This window comes from Geospiza fortis, unplaced genomic scaffold (assembly GCF_000277835.1).
Source record: "Geospiza fortis unplaced genomic scaffold, GeoFor_1.0 scaffold55, whole genome shotgun sequence".
NCBI classification, from domain to species: Eukaryota; Metazoa; Chordata; class Aves; order Passeriformes; family Thraupidae; genus Geospiza; species Geospiza fortis.
This window is the reverse complement of record NW_005054308.1, coordinates 241,235-261,624: the sequence shown is the minus strand read 5'-3', so window position 1 is coordinate 261,624 and position 20,390 is coordinate 241,235. Positions and strand designations below refer to the sequence as shown.

Genomic DNA, 20,390 nt, shown 5'->3' with positions numbered 1-20,390 from the left:
TGCAGGTAAGAGGAGAGGTCACAGATGCAGATCAGTCTTCTAGTTTAAGAAGAGGGGTAGATCTGGAGTATGGAGAAGAATGGCATCATAGCTAAAGCCTGGGTGGTGTTTGTGCAGCAAACACTGGGGGCATGGGGGGCAGAAGAAGGGCAGAATGCTGAGACACTCTTGCTAAATTATGTAGAAAGGTGGAGGGTGTGGAAAATGAGAGTGAAGAATAAATATCAGAAGAGTTGAATCAGAAAACTGAAAGACAGGATTTGAGAGAAAACAATGTTTTGAGTATTCCTCTTTCTCCTTTTTTTACCTCTCTACTTATTTTACACACTGTTGTCAGCTCTCTTTTTCCACACTTGCTTCTACTGCTTGTTCTTTTCCTTCAGTCAAGACTCATGTTGCCAAGTTTTCCTTTTCCTCTGCATTTTTTTTGCCCTGCATCCCTTCTTTAATACCTTCTTAGTCTGTATTTCCTCAACAGCAAATCCAAGTTTTTTTACGCATTTCAGAGTTCTCCAGCATATTTTCTTCCTTTGTCTACCTGTGTGTATTTGACCAATACTTGGCTTTCTTCCTCTTTGGCAATGTCTGTATTTGATTTAACATCTCAAAGGCTTCTTTGTTACTGTCTCATGAGCATGGAGAATCCTTCCAAGGCTGATGGATAACTTAATCTCTTCTTTTCCCTCTGCTATTACCCATAAGCAGCACAGAAATTACCTACTGAAAATAGCCTTCTGCCTTCATTTTTGTAGCAGTTATGGGATGCTGGAGATGGGATGTCTGCTTCAATCCCATCTCAGGATACTAAAATGAAAGCAAAATTACAGTCGTAGAACTATTCAAATTTCTGTATCAAAAGCTTGCTTCTTCACTGTCTTAAACTGCATAGTCTTATTTTTCTATGTTCAAAGTGAAAAACCATAACATAAAGGAACTATTCAGGATTGAAGTTGATGGAAAAATTGGGCATGAAACTAACAAGTCCAGCTGCCCTTACTATTAGCACTCAAAAGAATGTGTCATTTTGTCAGTGGCTGAAGGAAACATTTTAATAAAAAATAATCAAGGAGATGCACATAGCATGTGAATGACAGTTGAAAGTTGCTTGTTTTGAGACTGACCCTTGAAACCTTAATAAAGACAGTGCAGGGTTTTCTATTCCAGTTGGGATTTTATACCCCTCCCACCACAGGGGTGTTTGGGTCTCTGCTTTGCTTAAGTCCTGCAGTGTGATTTACAGAGATTAAATAGACTTCAGCAGACCTGCATTATTTACAGTGTATTATGCTTAGATGAAGTCTGACACAAAAAGTGACTTGCCAAAGGCAACATAGAGATCAATGGTTTAGCTTAAAAGTAAAATTTGGGAAGTCTCATTGCCAGGTTCCTCTCTACCCACTAGACGCTACTTACCCCATAAATATGTGATCAAAAGATTGCTCTAATGCATGTCTCTACTTTAAAAAAATAAATAAATAAACAAAAAAGAACCCTGGGAAAAAAATCAATCTTCTTGGAACCATTTAATAACAGTGGGGTGACAATTTTTTAATTGTAAGTCAAAATGAATGAGTGTGTGACTCGCGATCGGTGTCAGATCTGTTTTCGTTCCTGAAACGTGACCTGTCACAAGTGAAATATTTAGGGGACAGTCCAATGAAATCACCAGTTATTTATGGGAACCTGTGAACTCTGATCAAAGAGGAGAACTGTTGTCCAAATTGGCACTGAAATGAACAGAGCCTGAGAGTCTGTTTTGTGCTGCCGCCTACCATTTAACCAGCCTGAGCACTGCCTGGGTTTAGTGTCTGTTCTCTTCTTTCCCTCTACATAAAGTGGCTCTGTATGCAAGAAAACCAACCTAGGATCCAAAAATAAGGGGTGCTTGTGCTTATGAAGAATTTTCTACCTGAAAATTAAATCAAGGTTCTTTTAATCAAAACATTCATCTCTCAGACACCTATAACAACAAACCTGGCTGACATTCCTTCTGTTCAGTCATTCTGAAAATTATTCTGAAAAGCCATCAGTGAAAGGTCTTGGTGAAGAGAGGCAGCACAAATGCTGAGAAACAGTTCTAAACTTGATGAACGTGATATATTTTGTTGATCTCCCTCTGTGAGTTCAGTCCTTTGGGGAGGCAATGAAATAGATTTGGGCAATGCTAATCGATAAAGTGGAAATCACTGTAAAACATATGCTGGACGTATAACAATGAGAGTTATTCACTTGTACTCAAAACCAGGTCTGAGTTTGTTTTTATTTAAGGGAGTTGCAAAGCTGTAGACGGCAAGATCTAGAAAGAAAAGAGCAGTATTCCTTCTTGTTTAGGTGCCTGAGGAATTGATTGTAGATTGCAGGGAACTTTTCCTAGAGCACATTAGCAATGAAATCATTCATATTCCAAGCTGCTGGTTTGCTGCTGAATGGAAGCAGAAAAGACAGGGATATCAGTTCTCAGTATTTTGAGGGCATTATTTGGGCTGTAATTACAGTCAACACCTTCAACAGGCTCTAAAACATTCATTAGAGCTCATGGCACTGCTCTGTTCACTAGAATGTCTGCAGCCATTTTTAATATGTTGACCTTCACAGTTGCAAGGTCCAGTGTAAGTGAGGATGGGATCTCTCCCCTCAGCTTCTTTTTCTCTTGTGCAATTTTGATTTTTCTTATGTGAGATGTGTTTCTTGCCTTCCTTTGCCATAATTTTTCATTTTAATATTATATGACCTTTTTCAATGAAGACTGTGTCCAAATCTTTTTCTTTCCAAGCTAAAATTGTGCTGGCATAACAAAGTGATCTCCTGTCAGTGACTTTATCCAGAATACATTTGCTCTCATCATTCCTGGACATGGTGTTAATTAGATTTTTCTGAAGCCTATCTTGCAGCAGATGTTTTAGGCTTACCCTTTACTGTGTATTTGAGAGGTCAGAGACGAACTTTCCTATGAACAGGGCTGTTTGTTGTGTTGTGGAGATACAGTTTGTTGGCTTTTTAGGCATTTTATATTTCAAGATCAATGAAACACTCATGTTTAGCTGCAACGTCCAGCAATTCATCTCTACCATTAATAACATGGTGCAGTGATATTGTAAAGCTCTCACTGTTTGATGGAAAGGATAAAAATTAGGGTTTTTTTCCTTTTTCCTGTATAGCAATAAACATCTGTGGGCCATAAAGTGTTGTTTACAGCCAGGAAATGTAATGTCTGGGGCATTCAGTGCTGCCTAAGTGAATATTTCAAGTTCACATGCTCCCAAGCTCTTGTACACTATTTAGAACAGTTTCTGGTGCCAGAGCCCTGTGTTGAGGTTGGTGCAGCACTGCCCTCCTTGCTGTTCTCTTCCTCTCTTTAGTGAGATGCCAAACTCACCCAAAGAGTAGAATCTGCAAAAATAAATTGGGACATGTTAAGGACAGAGGAAAAAAATTACACTGGTGAGTGTAAGTGAATTAACAAACCCTAAGTAAGCTGGCTGCAGCCAGGTCTTTGCTCCACCTTGGTTACCGGCTTCTCTCAAGCTGTTTTGGCAAAGCCAACAGCCCTTATTTGCTGCTGGGCAGGGATAGCAGGGAGGTCTATGCCAGAAAGCCACTTGTGTCTGACTGCAGATGGCTTCTGGTCAGAGATCCTTGAGGCCACACTCTGTACTACTAAATAAACTCTTTCCTGCTTAATGAAATGGGGACCTCTATGTGATCCTGACATCAGCTGGCACAGGCTTGCTGTGCCTGCCCTATGTAGTGCTTGACCTGTTCCCATTAGAGCTGGATGGGGGCACCAACCCTGGGAAGGATTTTCACCTAAACCTGCTGCCCTCTGCCTTGCCTTCTTTTCTCCTCCCAATGGTTATGCTCCTAAAATGTGGATGTGATGATTGCTGATCCCTCCCACATGGCCGTATCTTACCATCTTCTTTACAAGGAATTAAAATTCATTGAGTGCCCACTTCATTTGCACAGTGCACTCCATGACCATCCCCTCTTTGCCCTGGGCAGTGCTGGCACCGGCTGCTTGTGTTCACCCCATACTCACGGTGTGGCTGCTGCAGCACAGAGCCCTGATGGCTAGATCTGGCAGTGGAATTAGCAGTGCCTGGCAGAGCTGCTCTGACAGCTCCAGAGGCTCTGCTAACCCAAGGGGAAAGGACAGAGAGGGCTGGCATGAGAGTCCTGCTGCACTTGAGACTCAGCTGCTTCTTTTTGTGTTTGGAAAACAGTACTGGGAATGGTGCTGTGACAAATTCATAGGTTTAAGGACAGAGGGCAGCCTTCTTCCAGGAGAGAGTTGATTTATGCCGCCAGACAAAATGTTCTGATTTTGTTCTTTAATATGTGAAAATATTGTTTTGCTTAATAGGTAGTGATAAGGTTATTTTGCTGTTTTCTGCCTTTCTTTTTAAAGTGCCTGAGACAAAGTTGTGGCTTTTTTTTTTTCCAAAGAAGGCAGTGATATTGTGAATAATGGCTCAAAAGCACTTCTTTTTGGTGGAGCATTTCTTGTTTATAACTTCTGTTTACTGGAAGAGTGCAGAGAAAGAATAAGAAAGAAATGGGGATCAGGGGAAAGGAAAAGACAGCCCTGAACACCATTCTATTTACACTTAACAATGTTGCAATTGCCAGTCTTAACATATTGCTGTGGTATTCTGCTACTGCAGACATTTCTTCTTCTTCTCTTTCATGATAATGAAAATGAAATACTATTTCACCTTGAAAGCTTTACTTCTGCAATGGGATTTCAATCATGGTGCATTTGTGCAGAAACCACCAAACCTTGAGATGAATAAAAGGTTTGACAGCTGCACATCAGTAAGCTCTTGTGACCTATTTTCCTGTGCTCCTACCTGCATTATATTGTGAGAGCAGGCTGTACTGAATGTGTGATTATTGCTACATTTATAATATGGTCCACCCAGATTCACAAATAATGGATTATAAGAAAAAATACCTTGTTTGGGGGAATCTAAAGAATAAAATTATTAAAAAAAGGAAAATTACTGCCAGTCAACTTGTAAGTCTGCTCAAACAATTTTAAATTAGCTCAAGAAATTATTTTTTTAATGGCTTACTCTGCCTTGGAAGAAAGGAAAATTTGGTAACCTAGCTCTCACACCAAGCTCCTACAGCAGAATATGCAACCTGAGAAAGTATCATATGTAGTATAATTTATTAGTGTACAGGTTACCTACAATATGTGAGAAATCCTCTGTATAACTTGTTAGTGATATGAAGATTTTGAATTTTTTCTGAGTACTGGTATTTTCTTTTGATTTGTGAACATGTGAAGGCAGATGTTATTGGTGTCACCTCCTACAGAGTAAAGGTACATTCTGAGGTTGGGGTGCACAGTCAAGCTGAAATGACAAAATCCCAGTAGTAAAGTAGCTCCCTGTGTAATCACAATTACACTCCTATGTGTAATCCACAGGATCTACAGCTCCCTGTGAAATCACTGTGGAACACACAGGCACTTGTGAAGCTTCTGAGCATGTAAACAGCAGCTTTATTACAGCATCAGTAGTGACATGTCTTTTCCCATCACTGGTTCCTGGAAGGTGTGATCTCCATGAGCTGCTGTTTTGACTAATAGTGAATAATTAATGACTAAGCAAAGTGAGGACAGACTTTGAGTGAGTCTGGTTTCTGCCAAACAGTTCAAATTTAGCTGAACTTTAAGCATCAATCCACAGTCTTCAGTGAGACAACCATAAGCATCCACGGAGCATGGCATTGGCTCTGTATGTACAGGAGGAGGAGTGAGTTATGGATGGAGCTGCATCAGTCATAACCCAGGATGAGCTGTTCTCTTCTGCAGAACATGTGCAGGCTGTGCAGTCATCACTGACAAACCCAGAGTTATCCCTGACTGCCAGAACTGGGCATGTGGAAAAGCCCTTCCTCTGACACTGAAAGAAAAAGGCAGGAATGGTCTTTGCCTGTAGGAGATGAAAAGATTCCCACTCAAAAGGGTTTCAATGAAATTACATGAGAACTTGTAAATAACTGTCTATTCTAACAAAAAGACAAAATCCCCATTCTGTTATTTTCTGTCAAGGGCTGTAACAATGATTTCTTCAGGAATCATCAGTCACTTCCTAATGGAGAAAAAGGTAGTTATGCACTTCCCAGCTTCAGTTAGTTAAGTTTGCACAAAAGAAGTGCCAGTGCTGTAGAGAGGTGCTATAGAAAATTCCTTACCAGCAGTTGAACTTCTTGAGGCAGTTTGAAAGTGAGTTGTAGCTTGTTGATTTATCATCAGAGGGATGGATAAAGGGAATGACACAGCTTTGTAACCACTTCTGAATGCTCTTAAGGTTTGTGCCAAGAAATGGAACTTTGAGCTTCAGGACAAAGTCCTAAGAAAGAAGTGCATAGACTCAGCAGTGAATTCTAAACACAACAGGTCAGTTGTTTAGAGAGGTTTGTTCTGAAGTTTCATTTTCTGAGGATGACTCCCTTCTCTCAAAAGTACAATATAATGCAAATGCCTGATGGTCACAGTGCTTGGCACTTTATTATTTCAGTATGTTTACTTTTCTCACTGCCTTAGAAGTCAGTGCAGATCTCATTTAAGATGTTATTGGGCATTATGTTAGTGAGAACAGGGGAATGATAAGAAGAAAACGGAAAGCTTTGAGAACAAAGAAGTTCTGGATAGCCTGGTGGGCATACAGTAAAGTCTAGTTAGTCCTGTGTGCAGTGCAGGGGTGTTGCCACTGCCATAAACCACATTAAAATCATGCCTCCTGAACCAGAGCAAGCTTCTGAAAGATTCAGAGGTGCCTTATTGTGATGCAGTGGATGGTGAAGTTCTGATTTACCATCTCTTTCCCCAAGGGTAGTGATAACTGGGAGAAAAGTCTTATCAGAATAGATATGATCTTATGTTTTAAAGTAGGTCAACAAAGGAATCCCGTTCTTTACGCTAAAGAAAGGTTGCTGATTCAGACGCATTGCCTAGCTTGTAATATGTGCTGAACAGATATGTAAGTATTCTGAAATTGAGAGACATTCAGTGAAGAGTTCATTCTATTAATTCCATGTATTCACATTGCAGAGCCCCAAAACTGTAAGACTGTTTCTGTGCAAGGAATGAGGCATTGGTTTTGGAAGGGAATTAGAGAGCTCTCAGATGTCATGGAACACCTAGAGAGAGCATTGCTGAAATGTGAAGTTGAGAATTGGAAGTTAATTACTGTTAAGAGAGACTCTGGGGTTGCCAACAGGTGTCCTTCATTGAATGCTGTGCTGAGCACAGATGCTAAATGTGTTCAGTTTAAAAAAAAGAGGATGTAAAAATAATTCAGATTACTTGGGACCTTAAATTCTAGCAAGTTTCAAGGTGACTTTCATTCCTAAATCTCTTATCTGCAAGGAGAGAGAGGTGCACTTTGGGGTTTCCTAAATGCAACATCGTGCATGTAAAATAGAGATATTACTTGGGAAAGAAAGTGGACTTTGTGCAGTGTTCAAAAATAATTTAAAGCTCTTGACAAAAGAATAATAAAAACCACTAAGGGAACATTAGGATGGTGATACCTCTGGGAGCTGCTGCTTCACAGGTGGCCCAACGCACAGGTTGAAATTAAGCCCTAGATAGCATCATAAGTACATTACCTAAGGTGATTGTGAATAAGCAATTTTCATATTGATGGCTTTCTTGCTGTATTAGTGAAAAGATGATTTACCACTCTAATGGGGACATCACTTACATTGCACCAGAATTACTAACATAGAAGCAAGCAGGTTGTTAATAAAAGTAAAACTGTTGTGTGCTAAGAACATGCCTGTTGGGTAAATAATGAATCTTATATTCACAACTGTTGTTCACAAGAAGGGAGCCAACCTATTACTGTTGCAATGAGGTTATTTATAAACTAGAACCTGTCTGGTGTATCAGAAAATGCCTGAGAGCTTCAGTAGGGACAGTGATGTCCACATGACAGAAAGTACACTAGGTGGTTTCTTGTGACTTGTGAATATGTTGCAGTCTGGAATTTCAGCTTTTTGATTGCTAGCTAAGTTCTCTAATGTGAGAACAAAACTTCAGTTCTGGAGCAGCACATCTTAAAGGTCTGTAAGGTTTGAGTGGTTCTGCTCTTTAGCCATTACAGCAAAAACCCCTCACAGACAAATGTAACATTTTCTTGCATGTTTCCTTATAAATTGTTTTTGTCAATAATCAAAGAAATGAAAATGTGTTGTCCTAAATGGAAATTTTTATGTAGTTTAAACACACGTATACATCCTGCTGCTAGCAAACAGACACACAAAGGTAAAACTGTTCCTTGAGAAAAGGCTGTTTGCACAGGAAAAGATAAAAATAAAAAATAAAGTACTTCAATCTCACAAAGAAATGCTATCTTTTGTAGAAGCTGTAGTAAGAATACAAAAAATACAAACAGAAAGTATTCGATAAGCTGGCTGGTCCTTTGAAGAAATACTTTCTCAATTATTGTAGTACTTGATATTTTGTGAATGTTTCCTGAAATGGTACATTTTTTGACTGTGGAGAGACCACTAAATATGAAATATCAAAAGTGGCTTCTACAAAGAACCTCTTTTCAGGGAGGGCAAAATACAAGTCTTTGGCAGAGTAAGTTGTCTTTTATGTTTTCTTCTGTAGCTTAGTAGGGAATTTTGTAAACCCAGATTCACTGGTCCCATGTGGTAGTTTGTTACAGGAGCTCAGCTTTGCATTCAGTAAAGTTCACATGAGTTTTTCAGTAAATATAATGGGTTCATGTTTTCTTAGAATGTTAGTGAGTGACATTTCAAATGGGCAAAATAGGCAGCTGAACTGCATGAAAAGTACCTTCAGGTGTAAAGTAGTGTTTTGTCAGGTTTTAAGGACTGTAGGAAGATGTTCTGTGCTGTGGGTTTTGTTCTGTCCTAACCCTTGCACTGCATCTGTCACTGTGGTGTTTGGATCCTACCAGCAGTGCACAAGGTGACATGTGCTTGTTCTCCCATGAACAACATTTATCCAGGGGAAAGCTTTATTTGGAAAGGACCTGTGTGCATCTGTTGGAGAAGACGAGGTCAGAACCCTCTCATCTTCACCTGAAGTGGTGCACACAGGTCCTTAGGCCTCTGGGAGGTCTCTCACAGCTGTGAGCTGGGCTCCCCACAGCTGGCTGGTACGTGTTGCAGTGTGCTCTGTGAAGGATCCATACAGCTTCATCCAGCTACATTTCACTGGAGCCAAATATCCTGTTAGTCTCAAGTGTCTCTTTTAGAAAAGCATGAAGCATTTAAAAGTAGACTGTCCATCATTTCCAGAGGAGATGGATTCTAATGGAGCACTCCACAGTGCAAATGAATGCATTCCAGTGAAAAAAGAACTCTTAATATTTCATTATTAGTATAAATAAATATTGGGGAAATCAGGCTGCAAGAGAAACTGGGTAATGTTACTGCAGAGCAGAGCTGATTTGATAAATATGATACAAAAAAGTGTGAAAGCTTTGGTTTGGTTCAAATGTGTAACTGTTTTACACGCTCAGCTATGTGTCATAGGAGCTCACACTGACCTGTTTATTAAAAATGCTAATGTTTTAAACTGATGATTAAGCGTTAAATTAATGTTTGTTATTGATTAAATCAAATATTTATGGTACACTATCACACAGATCAGTTAATGCATTTACTATCTCTTTTCCTCATTGCAGCTCATTTATACAGAACAGACTGCTGCTTTTGTGTTTTTCAGGACATCTGATGCACTCCTGGTAAGTAAGTTAATATTAATTTTCAAGGATAAATGTACTTTTGACTTCTAAACTGGATCTTGTTCACATCTTTTAATGTGTTATTCCATTTTTCTCTAGTGTAGCTGTACTCATAATTGCTTTCTAAGAGGGAAAAACTGATGAATTTTTGCCTCACTAAGCTCTCTGCTTCTCACCACTAGAAACTGAACATGCTTCAGAAAAGATGTATCTGTTATGCCCCCTTTCGTTATTATTACAAAGTTTGCTTTTTGGATTGCTTGTTGCGTTCTGTCCCTCTGCCTCTGGTGTAGCTTAGAGGTCTCTTTGGAATCCATGTGCTTGCTGAGCCAGGCTATTTCAGATATCAGTCTCCCTTTAATGATTATCTTTAATTTCATTTTGCTGTTCACACCTGTAATACAGTGAAGCCATTTGGCGTTTAAAAATGTTCAGAAGAAACATGATCCTATAAAGACTGTAATGTGTCTGAGTCACTTGGCTTGAGACTGTGGGACTGCTCCCAAAAGGGAGCAGGGATACAGATCTTGATGCTCTTAGAACCACTGTCTAAATTATCCAGCCTCACTAAAGGTACAGTGCCAAAGAAAAGAGAATTTAAGGTTGTTGGGATTTGATTTTGTTAGTATTCTAAGCTGGGAGTATGAACGGGCTATAATCTGATTTCTCTTAAAGCAATGTGACTGAGGAGTTCTCCAAGGTAAGCTGGAGAAGAAGGCAGCAGCACCTCTTTTTTGGTTTCCATTGTAGTCTGGGGAGATGTCCAGCAGAGGATGAAAGCTCTACCACGCTTGCTCCATTGTTTTCTTTAAAATTCAACGAGACTGAGATATTGTTTCCTTTAGAAATCAGTGGTAATTGGGTACTTAATTCTTTTAGGCATCTCTAAAAATCCCACTGTCAGGCTGGGGGACCTAGAAGTGCACATTTTATCAGTGTGTCTTGAACATATCAAGATATTTGTGGGATAAATAAATAGAAATGACTGTGTATTATGCTACATGCATGTTTAAATGTTGCAAATAATTTCTTGGTTGCTCAGCAATTAATGTGACTTCTATGCACTCTGTTACATTGTTTTTAAGATCACGGGTAATAATTTTTTTCCAATGTTGCTACGTAACCTTAGAAGTTAATTACTTGAGATAGCTGGATTATTTTTGCTTATCTTTATTCAGCTGGGATTACATACAATTTGAATGTAGCACCATGGTAGGAGTCCACTTCAGATACAGTCAATTATATAAGTCTATCAGCAGCTATTTTATTATGGGAACAACAGAGACAGAAGGCTTGTGTTCTGTGATGAATGTAGATTAGAAAGAGGTCACCCTGACATACATAATTAGTTTCAGAATTTTAAATTAATAGGTAGTGTGCCCCCAAGGCATCCATACATTCAGGCTGAGGCTGCAGGATATCTGGTCCAGCTCCTGCCTGCTTTTGTCAGCAATGACATGGCTTAATGCACTGCTTGTATAACAGCAGAAGATATTATGGCAGGGCTAAATCATTGTAAAAACAACATTTGCATAATACTCTGGTCATACTACATATATTTCCCTTTGGAAACATTTGCACTGTGAAATTATTATGCAGATTTTCCAGGAGATGGTTGGCTCAGCCTGGTGTGTCTTCAGGTGCTTTATGAGAGCTAAGCAGATGCTTAAGCAAGTTTCTGCCAACAGTTCATTGAGGGGACCTAGAAGTGTATGAAATTGTGGTCTGGCCTGTTTTGTGAGCTGCACTGGCTTCACGTGACTGAAATGAAAGTGAATGAAAGGCAGGACCCAGCAAGAGCTGAATTACAGCATAGAGTTCAAGCTTCTACCCCAAACTTTAACAAACCAAACCTGAGAATTCCATTTCTGGTGAACTCTGCTGTAACTCCATCTCTGACAATGGATAAATCTTTTAAGGTTTCTCTCTGCCACTGGCAAGTGGTTATAGGCAGGATCCCACATCCCTTCCCTTTCTGGTTTATAGGCTTAGATATGATACCTAAATTTCTTGAGCTTTTTGAGGTGCTTTGGGTTTCAGTTTGGGTTACAAATTAATCTTGGTGTTCCAGGAGTTAAAATTCTGAGCAGCACATGAAATCTGTTAGCATGTGACAGTTTTAAATTAATGTAACACAGGTAATTTTAAAGTTCATTCAGGAATCAAACTGGAAAAAAAAAGGTAATTCGGTATTTCTCAAAAATGGAGACAATGTGTGCATGAACTTCAAGGGATTGAAACTACTGAATTGTAGTGATGCTAGAGAAAGGAAACTAGGAAAGGATTTTTTATTCTGTGGGTTTTCTGTATTTTTGTTGATGTTTGTAATCAAATACCTCATAATCCTAATGAAAAATGTCTCAGATATGTTTCTACACCACAGCAAGCTTTAGTTGACATGTAAAATATTAGTAGCCTATTGTACATTTTTAGATATTCTTAAGAAGTGTTTCGATCTTATATGAGTGATACCATTCTAAAACATAGAGTCCAGAAATCTGCAGGTGAAGAAAATTGATAGTGTTAATTTGCTGTCTCTCTGTGAAATTATTTGTCAGTGGCTCTTATGAAGCCATTGGTAGGTAGAGTTGGGTTAGTGGAATGTGACAGACACATCCACAACTACTCAACTATTTTGTTTTCTTTTTTTTTTAATTCAACATAATGTTGTTGAAGTAAAGTCACAAAACAATGGTTTCCTGCTCACACTGAAATGCTGTAGTAAAAATAATTTTTTATTTTACAATTAGCTGTTTTATGGAAAAGAAATACTGGAGGAATCCCCTGATATTTATTTTGAAAGTAGAAGACATGGATCCTGTGACGGCCTACTATGATGATGTATTTGCTTCTCTTATTAAGGTGAATGATTGATGGATTGCAAATGGAATCATTTTGTCTTATGGGAACTGGTGTAGCTGAGTGATTTTCACACAGTAGTGGTTTTGTTGAGTTCCTGTCTGTCCTTCCCTGTGGTCAGTTCAGATTACCTTTCTGTGAAAAAGTACTTGATTTCCTGTCTGAGACTATTTCTCTGAATGTTTCCCAGAGCTGTTTTTACATTCCCAATCCCTTCTCTGTGCTATCCTGTAATTTGGCAGTGAGGGCAATGCAAATGCTCCTCTTTAGTTCCTCTTTAGACCCCTTTCTTTAAAATTTTACTTCTAAGTATTTCTATCTTCTGATAGTGGTATCCCACAGCTCCCACAGAAATGTTAATTTCATCCCTGGTGGATATTAAATTCCATGGATGAGAACATGTGAGAGGACCAGAGAAAAGAATGGACAAACAAGGAAAGATATTTATTTATACTCCATATGAGGAAAACACAGGGAATCTGTAATTGATACAGGCAGAAGCGCTTCCCCTAAAAGTGACTGGACCTCCAGAAACATTTATATTGGTTTCAATTTATGCAGTTTAGTAAGATAAATAATAGCAGAACTCTGAAGACATTGGCATGAATTTGGAGATATATTTCTGTAATCTTCTCCTGAAGATAAGTTTTGAAAAGTTCAGACATATGCTCTATACACAGCTTTTTTTTTCTTCCCCATTATGAAGTAAGAATATATAGAGGCAACTAAAGACACTTCTTCCAAAATGGGTTAGAATGAGGAACTGAAATATAAAATTCACTTCAGACTTTGACAAATTGAAAATGCCGTCATTTTTCTTTCATGTTATTAAAAAAAAAAATGTGACAGGAAAAATTGTTATAAAATTATAAAAAACCTGTGAAGTGTAATAGACTTTATTAATACGTTACTGCTATTGTGGTAGTAGGAGAAAAGGCTGCATTTCTTAGTGTTGCTGCTGTAGGTATGCATTTTTAATTTCAGTCACAATTTCCCACTGTTCCAAACATGCCATATAATCTGCAGGGATCTGGGGAATTAATTAGGTACATTTCATTTCTCCTCTAACTAATCCCCTCAATTCTCTTACTTTAGGGAGCTGAGCACACCAACGACTGATAAGCCACAAGGGCCTTATTTACTTTACAGAAGGTTCTGCAAATCCCTGTGAGATGCTGCCCTGTGCTTAAATTTTCTCCATTTAGTCCTTGGCATCGTGGCAATTCAATGTGACTCTTCAAATCCAAAGCATTATTGCACTTGGAAAAAGTAAATGAGGGTAGATTAATGAGAGTAAAAACCATAACAGTTTAACAATAAACCTTTTCTATAGCCTCAGAAAGGATACAAAACAAAATCCATGATAAGCAGAATGAGCTGTGCCCACTCCAAGATATTCCATAGAAATACCCTCAGATTGTCTGAACGTGGTTACAGTTGATTCCACTGACTTTGTTGCAGTCTGGTTTTAAACTGCTCTTTAGTTTCCGATTATCTTTTGTTATCAGAGAATGGAAGAAATGATGGATCTGAATGGTGTTACTGCTGGTGTCACAGCAAACTCAGCTCTTTCTGTCCAGCACGCTGAAGATGGTGAGAGCAGGCTCATGCTCAGCTCTGCCTGGGCACCTCAGGGGCCAGGGAAGGAAGAGGGACGCATTTGGGAATGGACACTAAAAGGAGACAGGGGCTCAGAATCATTTTGTTAGGCTCACTTGGGGCAGTTTCTTCACGGCTGTGAACTGGAACTATTTGATTTTGGGGAGGGCGAGCTGGCTGAATAATCCCATTGATTTTGTTGAGTCTTGATTTGCTGTGTTATATTTTAATCATTTCAGGACAGGGATTATTGAGGAACTATGTGTATAGAAACTGTAAATCCATTCTGAGGTTTTCTCTTTTTTTTTTTTATGTCTGTTTTTGTAGTTCTGAAAAGCTACAAAAGAAATAAAATAGAATATTTTCATTTGTTGCCCATGATTGATGACAAGAACAAGCATGCAGTGTATCCTAGCTTTTTTGAGTGTCCCACAGTGGTAGGGTGACTACAGAATAAGGCCAGTCCTTGCCAGTACAATCCCTCATCTTTTACCCCCACTGGTGCTGCATTCAGTTCAGGTCAACACAGTTGTCTGTTGGGTCATTTTATTTATTTGTTCTTACATCCATTGTGTCATTTATTAGCACAGAATCCCAACTTGCTTTACAGCAGGAAATAAACATTGACTTAAGATGCACACATGGTTGTATGAGGAGAGGGAGAATAAAATCTCCAAAATACTTTTCTTGGCAGAATCCTTGCAACAGGGAAAACTACATTCATAGTAATTCCTCTAGGCCATTTCTTCCCGAGATTTTACCACTATAATTGTGAAATTCTAGGAGACTCTTTAACAGCTCTGAAGCATTAATATATTCACTTTCATCATTAGAGTGAAACACAACAAATTTTTAGCAGTGAAGACTTCACATTAGGATGTTACAGGAGACACAACTTAAAAAGAAAGATTTGTAAGCAGTTGTCTCTCTTTTCCTAATTTCTGACATTGCGTATCCAGAATAGTTTGCCTAATGAATGTGCAACACTTGCAGTGTTTATGATGGTTCTGAAGGTTGTATGAGGCTCCTTTGTCAAAGCTGGAGTCTCATTCTTAAGTCAATTGACTGGTTCCCCACAAATGAACCAAAGAGCTTGCATAGCATCTCTTCTCTATATTGATCTTTCCACAGAGCTCAAAGGAGCATCTTCATCCTGTGGCTCATTAATGTGGCAGTTCTGAGAGCTTTATCTGGAGAGAGTAATGATGTCATCTGCTGTGCTGTAAAACCACCAGTTCAATATTCCACATTGGAAATAATAGCTTCTCATTGCCTTCTCTTACCTCAAGTAAGATCAGAGCTAATTAGGCTTTGCTAATTTCCTTTGTTTTATTAGTTAAATAGAATAGTTCAAGTGTACTATCTTCTCTGTTAGTGCTATGACTATGCTATGCTATTAGACAACTGTAAAAGTGCTGAGATTTAGAGAGATCAGCTGGCATTCAATAGGCTAAGATCCAAATAAATCTGCTGGTTTATGGTGCTTTCAGTGATATTCTGTAAAGTTCACTTTAATTCAAGTAAGCAGCCAGACATCTTTGAAAAAGTCAACTGCTGTGCTGGAAAAACTGGAGTATTTCCAGGTCTGCAGCAAACTGCACAGCACATAATGGTTGGGACCCTTCTGAGCGTCATGGAACAGTGCTTGTTCTGCAATCCAGGGCTGGCAGTGAACTTCAGAAGCCTCTGCTCATGGCCCCAGTTGAAGTGCTGAAGGTAAAAACAAGAAGCACACACTTTGTGCAAGGCACCAGTGGGAGGCTGTGTTGGTGGCATGTGCACAGATATGCAAAGGGACAACCCCTTGCCTTTTAATCATGGAATTTTGTCACCTAGCTACCTAAATCTTCAGTGAAAATTCTAGTCCTAATTTCTCCTCTTCTACCAAGATATTGCATTACACGGTAATATATGCAGCTCTGAATAAGGGATTTTCCCCTCACATTGTAACCAAGAAGCATTGTTAGCATGTCAGAAGGTGTCTGACACAAGAACAATGGAAAGAAAAGAACCTGCCAGGAGTGTTGTGACCATATTGATTACTTGGAGCTTGTCTTCCCTTTATGTTGTCTCCTGTCTAAAATAATGCTCTTCTTTTTCCTATGAGTTGAGTAAAAGCAATTTAGCAGTTATATAGTGGAAACCCAATTAAAAAAAATTCCTCTTTTTAGCTGTAATAATTTAGTTCTCTGAGGTAAAACACATGCTTCTTCAATGATATTCTCATTTAATGCCATAATCAAAAAAACATTTCAGAGAAATAATCTATTTAATTTCACTGGCTTTGGATGAAGTCTTTATTTTTCAGATGAGGTGTACATGCCTGGGGAAATACCTTTGTATCATTGATGTTGGTTTACTTAACTGTCAAAACAAGTTGTTTTTTTTTAATGAAAGACTGATATTAATGCTGTTATTTATACTGCTGCTAATTTTTTTTTCAATTTTAGTACTCGTAATATGGACAAGTTACTTAGAAATGTTTCTCTGTCAGTAAATCAACTTGCATAGAAGATTTAACCAACTCTTCTTCCTCCCTGAACTTCATAATGAAAAACAACTTACAGTCCAGAATCCCAAATCCCTGAGTACCCACTCATCCCCATCAGTGTCAATAATTTATAGTTTCAGGATTTCAGTCTTCACACCAAAATCTGATCATTGTTGGCTTGTCTTTAGGCTGAGAAACTGGGCTTTGTAACTCAGAACTGGGTGGCTAAGAGCTCTGAAAAAAGACTTGGCTTTCTAAATTGCAAGACTTATCCATATTATTTTAAATGAAGTTTACCTGGAACACCATGTGAGTTGCTTAAAATTACGCTTTGGTGTTTCTCTTCAGCAAGAATTCTTCATGTCCAAGCAGTGAAAGTGTTCTGGTATTTACAACTTTTTTTTTGAATGGCAATTCTGATATATTGAAAAATTGAAAGAAACACTTTCAATTTTACAATGTGGGGTGATAAACCCCAAGTTCTTATGGGGTTAAAACTACTCCATGTTCTCAGCAGCTTCGCTCCTATGAGGAGATACCCTCTGTAAATGTTCATAGCTTTCAAATCAGACTAAAACCCAAAATTTAGCGTAAATAGATTAATTTAGTGCTCAAGGTGTCACTTGATGGGATTGTTATAAATAAGAAGGTAAGCCTGCTTAGCCCTGGTACAAGAAGGTGAGCTTTGAGGGTCATAAAAGTACTCTGTCAGGTCTCCCTATCTGGTTCGTACAAGAAGGTGAGCTTTGAGGGTCATGAAAGTACTCTATCTGGTTTTGTACTCTTTGTGTACCAGAAACAAGTTGTGTCTCTGTCAGTAATCCTCTTTGCCCAACACACACCTCTGTAATGCTTCTGTGGTTCTGTAGTTCTCAACTACAACATCTTTATTCAGATTTTGAATAGTTTCATTTTCTCACCTTAAAGTTTCAATAATGCACATATATCCTTCCTGTTTTAAAATCCCAGATATGAACACCACAGCCATGAAGCATAATTTAAATTATACAGATCATTAAATTCTCTAGACGTTTCTGAAATTTTCTAGCTGAAACATGAGAAACTTAAAATATTTAGTAAATTTAATTCTTGCATCTTGTAGGTAGAGGTAGCAATCTCATCATGAAGCATTTCCTAAAGATTAACAAACAAATGGAGTTAATGATGCTGGGCTGTATTTTGGGATATCAGCTCCTCCCAAGAGGTCATTAATTCCCAGGAAGCCTCCTGCCTGTCATTGCTTAATTAGACCATTAGGATACTGCATGTTGATTGCAATATTACAAAAGGGAGAAGATGATCAAAAGCTTATGAGGATCGTCAGTATCAGAGTGAGATGATTGCAATGTCTGTAATAGTTTTAACCAGAGCAGCCCTGAAATCCTGTACCTATATTCCCTGGATGAAACATGAAGCCAACAATCTGACCAAAGCAAGGAATACAGAAGCTGATGGATTTCTGTATATATTTATCTGAATTAAAATGTGTTTTTGATGCCAACCCTAACTTAATGTAATAATCTTTTGAGATGGTGTTATAATTCCATCCAGTAATGTTTTAGCATGTTCATGTCCTGTATAATCAGAAGTGATTGCAGATGTATCTTAAAATTCAAGTTTCACAGGTGAGGCTACAGAATTTCTTTCAAGGGAGTGTCACCTGCATCAGACAAGCAGAAAACTGGGAATTAAAGCTAGAATTTATTATTTTTTTCTTTAAGAGAAATATAAGCTAGAAAATACTTCCTTTTCACTGAGGCATGGAACTTTTTGTGTGCAAGCCATATAAATTTTATTGCCTCTAATTTTCATACCGCTGCATAAAATAGGCAGTAGCTCAGTGTTTCATTTTATTGGAACCTGCCTAGACATGTTTTTCTATCCCTAAGTGTGTTACTTTTTAGGAAAGGTCTTCTCTAACTGTTGTGATGAAATTGCTGAAAGACAACAAACTCCTGGTTACTTCAGGGTTAACCCAGGGAGTGTGGGATGGAACTGGGAGTGAAAGGTGACCAGTGCAGAAGCTGATGAGCTCATGAAGATGTTGCTTGAAGTGAATAAATCTTCAGCTCAGTTTCAGTCAGGAGGAATCATAAGCAGTGTAGGTACAGACAGCTACTGACAAGAAGATAATGCATCTACATGTAAACTATTAATCAAATTGCATAAACCCAGGGGTGTTTGTAAATCAAAAAGCTAGGAAAGCAGGCTGGGAAGACTGTAGTCACATTTTTGCTTCAAAAGACAAAAAACCATTTTGGTTGCATCTTAATTATTTTCATTGAAAATCTGTACTTATGGCCTTTATCATTGAAAATCTCTTTATGATCTGTCTCTGAATTAGAAAAGATTATCTTGTTTTTCTAGTTCAACTTGTAGCTTATTCTAGCTTCACTGTACCTTTTCAAATCTGTAGAATTTTCTTTAGGTAAGCCCCACTGTATTTTGAATTTTAACTTAATGTGTCAAGAGATGATGCTTACTGCCTTCATAATAGAATTATGTGAATAAGTAAAACTCTTTGGACAGGGCTAATATGTTGCCAAATTAAGCTGAAGTTTATCCCCCAAAAGATTCTTCCTTACCAAGAATCTTACTCCGATCTTTCTTACCAAGAATTTTTCCCCCTTAGCCCAGAATGTTATACTTCCTTTATTTTCTTCAAAAATAAGATACACTATTTAAGGCAGAGATCATGTCAGATTGACATTTATACAGTTTCTTTTTAATCTTAAATGTCTTGGGTTTTTTTTTATTTGAAAGTGAGTTCTGCCACCTAATTTGATGTGTTCAAACATAAATCTGTTTAAAAAATTGCCATCTGTGTTTGCATCTCTTCTGGTAAAATATCTTGCCCAGCTCTACTTCATATTATGATCAGCTTAATGGTATTTAATCTCTATTCTTTAGTTTGACCATCTGCTAATTTTGGACAGTATTTCATATGTATCTCACAAAGGTATTGTGAAGCCTGTTCCATCCAGATTTTACAGCCAGTCCTTGGGGCAGAATAAGCAGAATCAACTGAGTACATGCAAAAAATATTAGAAATGTTTTTTGCTCCTTAATGCTGTAAAATGTTATTTACATACAGATCAGTATAGCACAGGATAGCAGAGCAGTCTGTTCTGCATATCCAGTGTGGAAAAAAGGACTCCATGCAGAGATTTAGTAGCAGGTTTTGTGAACTTATTCCCACAATCTGGCAGGTTTTGGTTTTTTTGTTTGGGTGTTTTTTTTTTTTGTGTGTGTGTGTTTTTGTTTTTTTTTTTTTGTGGTTTTTTTTGTTTTGTTTTATTTTGTTTTTTGTGTGTGTGGTTTTTTTTCCCATGGAAGGTTTCTCCTTCATTAACTTGACACCTTTCTTTCCTATTCCTTTAACTTGGTAAAGCTAACTATTTAACTGTGGACTACCCTTTCTGAAGTGGCTCACATTCTTCAGGGTCTCGACAGTCTGTCCAAGTACTTAGCCATCCTCATTATGATTTTATTGTTTCCTTCAATATTCAACTGGCATTTCCCTTCCTCTATAACTTTTGCTGTGCACCTGCAGCTGCTGTTGTTTTGTGAGCTAAATGAAATTGGCTCAGTCACATAAGCATCTTGTTTATCCTCTTCTTGAACTCATTTTCTCAGTTGGGTCTGGGGACAAAAAATGGGACAAATTTCTCCAGGTGTGTCCTGAGTGCTCAGAAAGGGGGAAC

General features: G+C 38.3%; 1 long non-coding RNA gene across 1 annotated transcript in view; it reads left to right on the top strand.

The window, feature by feature from the left end:
* LOC115947664 overlaps positions 1–20,390 on the top strand; it is a 260,223-nt gene that overhangs the window by 89,820 nt on the left and 150,013 nt on the right. The window contains exon 2 of the long non-coding RNA XR_004081529.1: positions 9,678–9,737. This is a non-coding gene — a long non-coding RNA (uncharacterized LOC115947664). The remainder of the gene's footprint in view (positions 1–9,677; positions 9,738–20,390) is intronic.